Source organism: Etheostoma cragini, chromosome 22 (assembly GCF_013103735.1).
Source record: "Etheostoma cragini isolate CJK2018 chromosome 22, CSU_Ecrag_1.0, whole genome shotgun sequence".
Taxonomy (NCBI): Eukaryota; Metazoa; Chordata; class Actinopteri; order Perciformes; family Percidae; genus Etheostoma; species Etheostoma cragini.
In genome coordinates, this window is record NC_048428.1 from 22,231,072 (window position 1) to 22,240,071 (window position 9,000).

Sequence of the window (9,000 nt, forward strand, 5' to 3'; positions counted from 1 at the left end):
CAATCAATCCACTCAACCAACCAACCAATCAACCAACCAACCAATCAATCCATCAATCAACCAACCAACCAATCAATCCGTCAATCAACCAACCAATCAATCCATTAATCAATCAACCAACCAATCAACCAACCAACCAACCAATTAATCCATTAATCAATCAACCAACCAATCAACCAACCAACCAATCAATCCACTCAACCAACCAACCAATCAACCAACCAACCAATCAATCCATCAATCAACCAACCAACCAATCAATCGATTAACTGCATCAGCTCCTGAGTTCTTAAACAGCATTTTTCTGGAAAACACTTAAAAACGACTCACAACGGTGTTATTTTACTTGATGAAAGTCTGATTTGTTGAGATACTATACTGAGATATTTCAACAATGACAAATCACTTCACCTTTACATATTTACATATTTACATATTTATGTATATACTGAACAAAATGTCGTTACTCTTATTCAATCAGTCAGTTTGTAGGTTATCATGTTTTATATGTAACAGTCATAGCTAACATTTAATCATGATCTACTGCCCTATATGTATGTATATGTTTGTATTTGTGTGATATATGTGTGTATATGTGTGATATACTGTATGTGTGTAGCCTATATGTGTGATTTACTGTATGTGTGTATATGTGTGTATATGTGTAATGTAGTGTATGTGTGTATGTGTATTTGTTGTGTTATGGTTGTCTTGCTACTGGATGCCTGACATTTCTTTGGGATGAGTAAAGTATCTATCTATCTATCTATCTATCTATCTATCTATCTATCTATCTATATCTATATCTATATATAAGCCTACATCACATTTTCTACATTCGTTCTCTTTTCATTTTGTTTATCCATTTTCAAATTGTGTTCACCTTTCTACTACACACATACACGTTTTGATTTTATACATGTAATATTTCATCCCTTTATTTTACCTTCTGCACTACTTTATGTCTGAGATTATCTTGTTTTCTTACTTGCATTATTAACTTTTTAAACATATTAAATGATCATTGTTGGAGGGAGCCTAAGAAACGACTGATTTTCTGTAATTGCTGCGCACATGACAATTAAAATCTTGAATAAAAAATAAAAAATCTCCAGTCTGAAGGTTATTATCAAAACGGAGGGTTACTATTATTTTTATCAGACGCAGTACATGTAAAATAAATCCACCTGAGTGATTCTGGATGTTTTTTTGGACCACGAACAAAGTGCTCACCTTGTCCAGGCAGCTGACTTTCTCCGTCGGGTAGACCACCTTCCCACAGCGGGCACACTGGGGGTTCATCCTCCAAAAACCTCCACAAAACCTCCAAAACCTCCGCTGTGCTCCCCTAACGGTTAAATCCACTTGTTATGCGAGGGATGTAAAGATGTAAAGTCCCAGAACGAGAGTCCCAAGATGTCTCCACGCTGTGAATAAAGTGGGAAAAGATGGAAATGTAGCAGAGAAACCGCGGATGTGGTCCCTCACTCAGCGACTCCGGGTCCGGTGTGAAGGCAGGATGCTGCGCCGGGACCGTGCAGTCCGCTGGAGGCAAGCTAGCGGCGGCTAGCACGACGTAAACAGGAAGTTAGCCGAGAAAACAGGAAGTCGCTTTACGGTCCTTTCACAATAATGTAATAATATTGGGAAAAATTACAGAAAAAGACGAGAACATTTTTTTTGAAGGCACATTCAATATATAAACACAATTAAATACGAAGAGGGAGTTAGAAACTAAAAAAAATAATTTTAAAAATAATTTTAAAAAAATCAAACAAACATAAAGCAATGAAATATGAAATTACACAATTTAAATTAATATTTAAAAAAATAGAGCTGCACATATTAGCTGACACTTTTGACGCTTAAGTTAAGATAAAAAGTAGAGCTGTATTCATTAGTTGACTTATAAAACATGACTGACATGATTATTGATCAAAAGACAATAAATCTACCAAATCGCTGCTAAAAGATTCTCAAATGTAACATAATTAAAATGTAAAAATGTGCTGTTTTTCATTAAATATTTGTTATAAATTCACTCATTTTACTCTGATAACTGGCGCGTTAAACAGATACACCACTGTAGCCTGAGAAATGTGATTATTTTAAAGTTTTAAGCTATATTTATGTTAAAATATGAATGTTTGAATCAACTGAGAATACGTCAAGTAAATTATGTATTCTTCAGAAGTGATTCGAGAAGTTTTTATGGCCGTTTGGACGTTTCTTTCGGCTGTAACGTCTACAAACCGTTACCAACATTTAACAGCTAGCTAACGCTAGCCTAACGTTAGCAGCCGTTGAGTAATTAGCTTACTAACCGAAAATATCAATTATGGGTTTAGTATTCAGTCAACCTACACTAATAGTATGATGAGTCTCTTTAGTTCGGCTTACTCACACATCTGTTAAAAAACTCACAACTTAATTTACTAAAAATGGCGCCGCACTTATCAAAGATTAGCTAAGGTTAGCTAAGTTAGCTAAATTAGCTAAAGTTAACTACGTTAGCTACGTTGGCTGAAGTTAACTACGTTAGCTAAAGTTAGCTACAGTTAGCTACGTTAGCTACAGTTAGCCTCGTTGGCTAAGTTAGCTACGTTAGCTACCGTTAGCTACAGTTAGCTACAGTTAGCTACGTTAGCTACAGTTAGCTACGTTGGCTAAGTTAGCGACGTTAGTAACCGGCTCATTATTCTCATTATGCACGAAAGTTTTCCACACCTCAGACTTTGCTTTCTTTGCCGATGCAACCAAAACATAATCTCCAGTTTTCAGCCTCCGTTTCACCTTATCAGCATAACCTGACAGCTCATTTACAACCCGCAGCGCACGTCCGAGCTCGTGTAAAACGATGGAAATTAAGATCAAACCAGACAAAATCTTTAACTCTAGCAAGTGCATAAGGGAAGACTGTGAAAGGAGATCAGCTGTTGGCTGCAGAATGGTCCCAAAACACACACTTTCTGCTACTAGCAACAGTTTGACTTTTTAGTAACTTTAATAACTGTGTCCAAGTACTCAGCTATACGTTGAAATCTAAAATACACCAGAAAACAGTCTTTCAATCTCCATTAACAAACATTTGCCTTTTCTGAACTGCAATTTCTTTTTGATTAGTGACCAACATATATCCTGATACCACTGTGGTTGTGGTAAATTAAATATGGCATTCTTTACAAACAATATCAGGCAAATATGTAGGTTGTAATACTTTTATTAGTGTCCTAATTTGTCATATTTAAAACAGCAGCCTCACAGCATGTTTCACTGACAGTAAGAATTGACCCCAATCACTCATTCTGATTATCAGTAAGCAAACAACTCCCCCTGCTGGCTGATTACTGCTTAAAACACAAAATACTCGGGTTTTAGAGGAGAAATACTGCAGTAATACTCAGCTTCCAGAGGAGGAATACTGCAGTAATAGTCAGCTTCCAGAGGGGGAATACTGCAGTAATACTCAGCTTCCAGAGGAGGAATACTGCAGTAATACTCAGCTTCCAGAGGAGGAATACTGCAGTAATACTCAGCTTCCAGAGGAGGAATACTGCAGTAATACTCAGCTTCCAGAGGTGGAATACTGCAGTAATACTCAACTTACACATGAGGAATACTGCAGTTATACTCAGCTTTCACAGAAGGAATCCTGCAGTTATACTTAGCTTTAACAGGAGGAATACTGCAGTAATAGTCAGCTTTAACAGGAGGAATACTGCAGTAATACTCAGCTGCCAGAGGAGGAATACTGCAGAAATAGTTAACTTCCAGAGGAGGAATACTGCAGTAATACACAGCATCCACAGGAGGAATACTGCAGTAATACTCAGCTTCCAGAGGAGCAATACTGCAGTAATACTCAGCTTCCAGAGGAGGAATACTGCAGTGATACTCAGCTTCCAGAGGAGGAATACTGCAGTGATACTCAGCTTTAACAGGAGGAATACCGCAGTAATACTCAGCTTTAACATGAGGAATACCGCAGTAATACTCAGCTTTCACAGGAGGAATACCTCAGTAATACTCAGCTTTAACAGGAGGAATACCGCAGTAATACTCAGCTTTCACAGGAGGAATACCGCAGTAATACTCAGCTTTCACAGGAGGAATACTGCAGTAATACTCAGCTTTCACAGGAGGAATACCGCAATAATACTCAGCTTCCAGAGGAGGAATACTGCAGTAATATTCAGCTTTCAGACAAGGAATACTGCAGAAAGACTTAGCTTCCAGAGGAGGAACACTGCAGTAATACTCAGCTTCCAGAGGATGAATACTGCAGTAATACTACGCTTTCAGAGGAGGAATACTGCAGTAATATTCAGACCTTTTAACTTCAAATTAAATTATTATTATTTATCCTGCTGTGATATCCAAGAATTCCCCACACTAACAGTTACACTTATTACACTCATATCTTATCACATATGGACATAAACAATAAATTCTGCCAAATCATTTTACTCTTACTGCTTTTGTTGTTATATCTTATTTGCCCAAAAGTAAAACAGACATAATCAGGACAAAAACCACGTTATTTCAGCTCATGACACGTTTTTTTCCTTGTATCGAAGTCCGAGAACATCTAGACAAAGTGATGTTGGGTTTATTCCCATTTTAATTCTGTTATCACAGTGATACAGGATGCAATGATTCATATTTTATATATTATTCATATGATTCATATGGAATAAGAATTTAAACATACAGAAGAAAGAACAATCCATCCATCGATCTTCATCCACTTATCCGGTATCAGGTCTCGGGGGACCAGCTCCAGCAGGGGACCCCAAACTTCCCTTTCCCCGAGCCCCATCAACCAGCTCCGACTGGGGGATGCCGAGGCGTTCCCAGGCCAGGTTGGAGATATAATCTAAAGAGTTTATAAAGTGGTTCTAGTGTTGTTTTCATGCTGTTATTTTAATTTAATGTAATTTTGATTTATACTCTTTATGGGAAAATTACAATTTACACTCTGTTGTTACACACTACACACAGGCCTGAAATACACACATATGCTCAGATCCTATACATGCACTAATGAAGAGATTTCAGAGTGGGGGGGCTGCCAGTGCTAGACCGGCATGCTGAGTGGTTGAGGGGGGTTTGGTGCCTTGCTCAAGAGCACCTTGGCGGTGCCAAGGAGGTGAACTGGCATCTCTCCAGTTACCAGTCCACACTCCGTACTTTGATCTGAACGGGTCTTGAACCAGCGACCCTCCGGTTCCCAACACGACTCCCTACAGACGGAGCTTCTTCCCCCCCATTTTGGAGCTCTGCAGGCGGCCTCTGCGTTGGGTTGTTACACAATACCAGCAAGAAGGCATCGTCTCAAACTGTCAACAGGGTTCTGTGAGATCAACTAACAAGAAGGTTCTCCCCAAAACCACTAGTCTGTTCTTTCCATTGTTGGGATTGTGAAGCAGCCAGAGTCTCTCCGCTCTACCTCCCAGTACCACGGCCCAGTTAGATTAGATTCAACTTTATTGTCATTACACATGTACAAGGCAACGAAATGCAGTTTGGGTCTAACCAGAAGTGCAACAGCAGCAGGTGCAGGATATACACTGGTTCCATGAGTGCAGGACATGGATATGTACTAAATACATATAGAGATGAATACTATTATAAACAGAATTTTACAGATGGGTTTGTCCTATGAATATAAAATATAGATTACAAGTATTGTGAGCAAGATGTACAGCTGGATATGTACTGAATATGATATACAGGTGGATATTACTATAAGTAGAATTTTTACAGATATGTACAATGAACATAATATACAGATGGTTTACATAGTTTATAGGTGAATATGTACTATGAATATACATACAGATGGCTATTATTATAGACAGAAGTTTTACAGATAGATAAAGTAAGTTAGGCTAAAATGAGCAGTATAACAATGATTTAAGGTAGTGCAAATAAAGTTTGGGCAGAAGTTATCTAAATTAAAGTGCAGTGGTAAGTAATTACATATTACAGGTATTGCAGATGTATATGTAAACAATTGGTACTGTACATAAACAGTCAGCAGTGCAAATTGAAATGTAAGTAGTGCAAAAGGTAAGTTGTGCAAAAAAGATGCCGATATAAACAGTTGTTACTTTAGTAACAGTCAGCAGTGCAAGTGAACATAATAGTATTGTAGATAACAAAATGGAGGCAGGTGTGAGGAGGGAGAGGAGAGTCTATCAGTATATGAGGGGATGCTGCTGCTTCAACCTCTCTGGATCATCAGGTCATCTGGACTCAGCTGATCCTGCAACACATCCTCCTCCTGATCCCTCTGACGGATCATGGCCTCCATCTGATGAGAGAAGAGAAGAGGAGAGATGCATGAGTGTTTCCATAGACTCCCTCCATCAGCTGTCAGACATCCGGTATAAAAAGCAGCAGAGACTTCAGTCCTGTTCAGACACCGAGTGGAGCGGCTGTGTAGAGCAGCCTGCTTCCTCTCAGCTCTCATGTTAACGTGTTGGAGTGAAGCTCGCAGACCTGCAGAGACTTTGGGCATCACGTCTGTCGACTCTGCACATTTCACTGAATACACAGTGGAAATAGACTAGAAAACAAAAGGTACAGAGGTAACAATAGACAGGAGACACAAGGGCTGGGAACAGGTGAAAGACAACAGACAATCACAAGGGTGGAACACTAAAAGCAGGAAGTAAAACAAGACTAGACATAAAAACAAGACTATCAAAATAAAACAGGAAATAGAACATATACAGTCATGACACAGCCTACCGTTAGCTAGAAGCTATTTTCAACACAGTTAAAATGCTGACAGCTAAACGGTCTAACGTGTGTTTTTCACTGGAAGGATTCCAACAGCGTTTTCTGCCATCTAGTGGTTCTTCTTTTTTATGTTTCACAGCAAATAACTGGTAAACATTAACACATTTTTTTTAAACATTTAAATCTGACATATGGCCTCAGCAATTAACATATCACTCTTTAATCTTAAATTGCTTTTATTTAATTTGTTATCATAAAACAATTTTGAATGTAACTTTTGATTAGAGGACACATCTTTTGTTTGGCAGTTTATATAAATAAAGAATATTTTTCAGTACTTTATCAACAACTCATCCAGTTAAAAAAATCATATCTGATTGTGAGTTAAGTGTATTGTTACATCCCATATACTAACTGTGTTTAGTTTGATACTGCTGAAACCAGCATGGACTGACTCCAACCCTCTACTGACCTCAGAGTCTCCAGTCTACAGTCTGGACTCTCCTTCAGATCACACAGCTGCTTCACGTCTGAATCCTTCAGGTCGTTCATCCTCAGGTCCAGGTCTCTCAGATGGGAGGGGCTGGACTTCAGAGCTGAGGCCAGAGCAGCACAGCTGATCTCTGACAAACTGCAGTTCACCAATCTGAATAAAGAATAAATGAAGAAGATAACAATCCATTAATTATCCAATCAGAGGTGTTGATTTAGCTCAACATTGCTTTGTCCTAATCAGTGACCTTTCCCCTAAAATGAGTATTGTTTTAATTTGTTTTCATCTTAGTGTTTTCTGACAGTGATCCAGTTTGAGTCCAGACTACATCTGGAGACAAACTGCAGAGACTCACAAACGGAAAACTAACAAAGAGTTGTGGGGATTTGTACTCAGAAAACAAGGGAACTGATAGAAATTTAAAACTTCTGTTATGGATTCAAATTCGATAAATTATACTGGACAACAATAAAATACATGAACTGACCTCAGAGTCTCCAGTCTACAGTCTGGACTCTCCAGTCCAGTACACAGCTGCTCCAGTCCTGAATCCTTCAGGTTGTTGTAGCTCAGGTCCAGGTCTCTCAGATGGGAGGGGTTGGACTTCAGAGCTGAGGCCAGAGCAGCACAGCTGATCTCTGACAAACTGCAGTTCACCAGTCTGAATAAAGAATAAATGAAGAAGATAACAATCCATTTATTATCCAATCAGATGTGTCGATGTAGTTCAACATTATTTTGTCCTGATCAATGACCTTTCCCCTAAAATGACTATTGATTAAAATGAGTTGTTACTTCAATGTGCAGGGCAGATCTGATATGAATGTTATCATGTTTTGTTTTGTTTCCAAGTATATTTTAAAAGATAGATTTATTACATGAAGCAACGTTTTTTTTTAATGTCTTATGCATCTCTTTAACTCTTAAAATATAAACTGTGTAATTTAGGAACAAGTTGAGAAAAAAACATTTCAAATTGTTTGGTGCATTTTTGTTGCAATCATAACATTGTAAATAACATTTTCTACAAATTTAATTTCTTGTGTTCTTCTCTTATATTGTTTTTAATTATGAACATGTGAAAACAATCTTACATTTTGATATAATGTTGCAGCACACTGAAGAATAAATCTTAGAGTTTTCTGACAGTGATCCAGTTTGAGTCCAAACCACATCTGGACTCAAACTGCTTAGACTCACAAACTGAAAACTAACAAAGAGTTGTGTTGATTTGTACTCAAACACAGAAAACAAGGGAACTGATAGAAATGTAAAACTTCTCTTATGGATTTAAATTTGATAAATTACACTGGACAACAATAAAATACATGAACTGACCTCAGAGTCTCCAATCTACAGTCTGGACTCTCCAGTCCAGCACACAGCTCCTTCACTCCTGAATCCTTCAACTTGTTGTAGCTCAGGTCCAGGTCTCTCAGATGGGAGGGGTTGGACATCAGAGCTGAGACCAGAGCAACACAGCTGACTTCTGACAATTTGCAGCTCCTCAATCTGAATAAAGAATAAATGACCAAGATAACAATTATTTATTATCCAATCAGATGGGTCGATGTATTTCAATATTACTTTGAACTGACCCCAGAGTCTCCAGTCTACAGTCTGAACTCTCCAGTCCAGCACACAGCTGCTTCACTCCTGGATCCTTCAGGTTGATGTTGATACTCAGGTCCAGCTCTCTCAGATGGGAGGGGTTGGACTTCAGAGCTGAGACCAGAGCAGCACAGCTGATCTCTGACAAA

At 38.4% G+C, this 9,000-nt stretch overlaps 1 long non-coding RNA gene and 1 pseudogene across 1 annotated transcript; both read right to left on the reverse strand.

Annotated features, from left to right (window-relative positions):
• Positions 1-1,204: 1,204 nt before the first annotated feature.
• LOC117937645 lies at positions 1,205-2,790 on the reverse strand. The gene is made up of 2 exons (XR_004655201.1): positions 2,728-2,790; positions 1,205-1,621 (listed from the first exon to the last, which is right to left on the reverse strand). It is a non-coding gene; the product is annotated as an uncharacterized LOC117937645 (long non-coding RNA).
• Positions 2,791-6,216: 3,426 nt separating this feature from the next.
• The window catches only part of LOC117937620, a 7,964-nt pseudogene continuing 5,180 nt past the window's right edge, over positions 6,217-9,000 (reverse strand).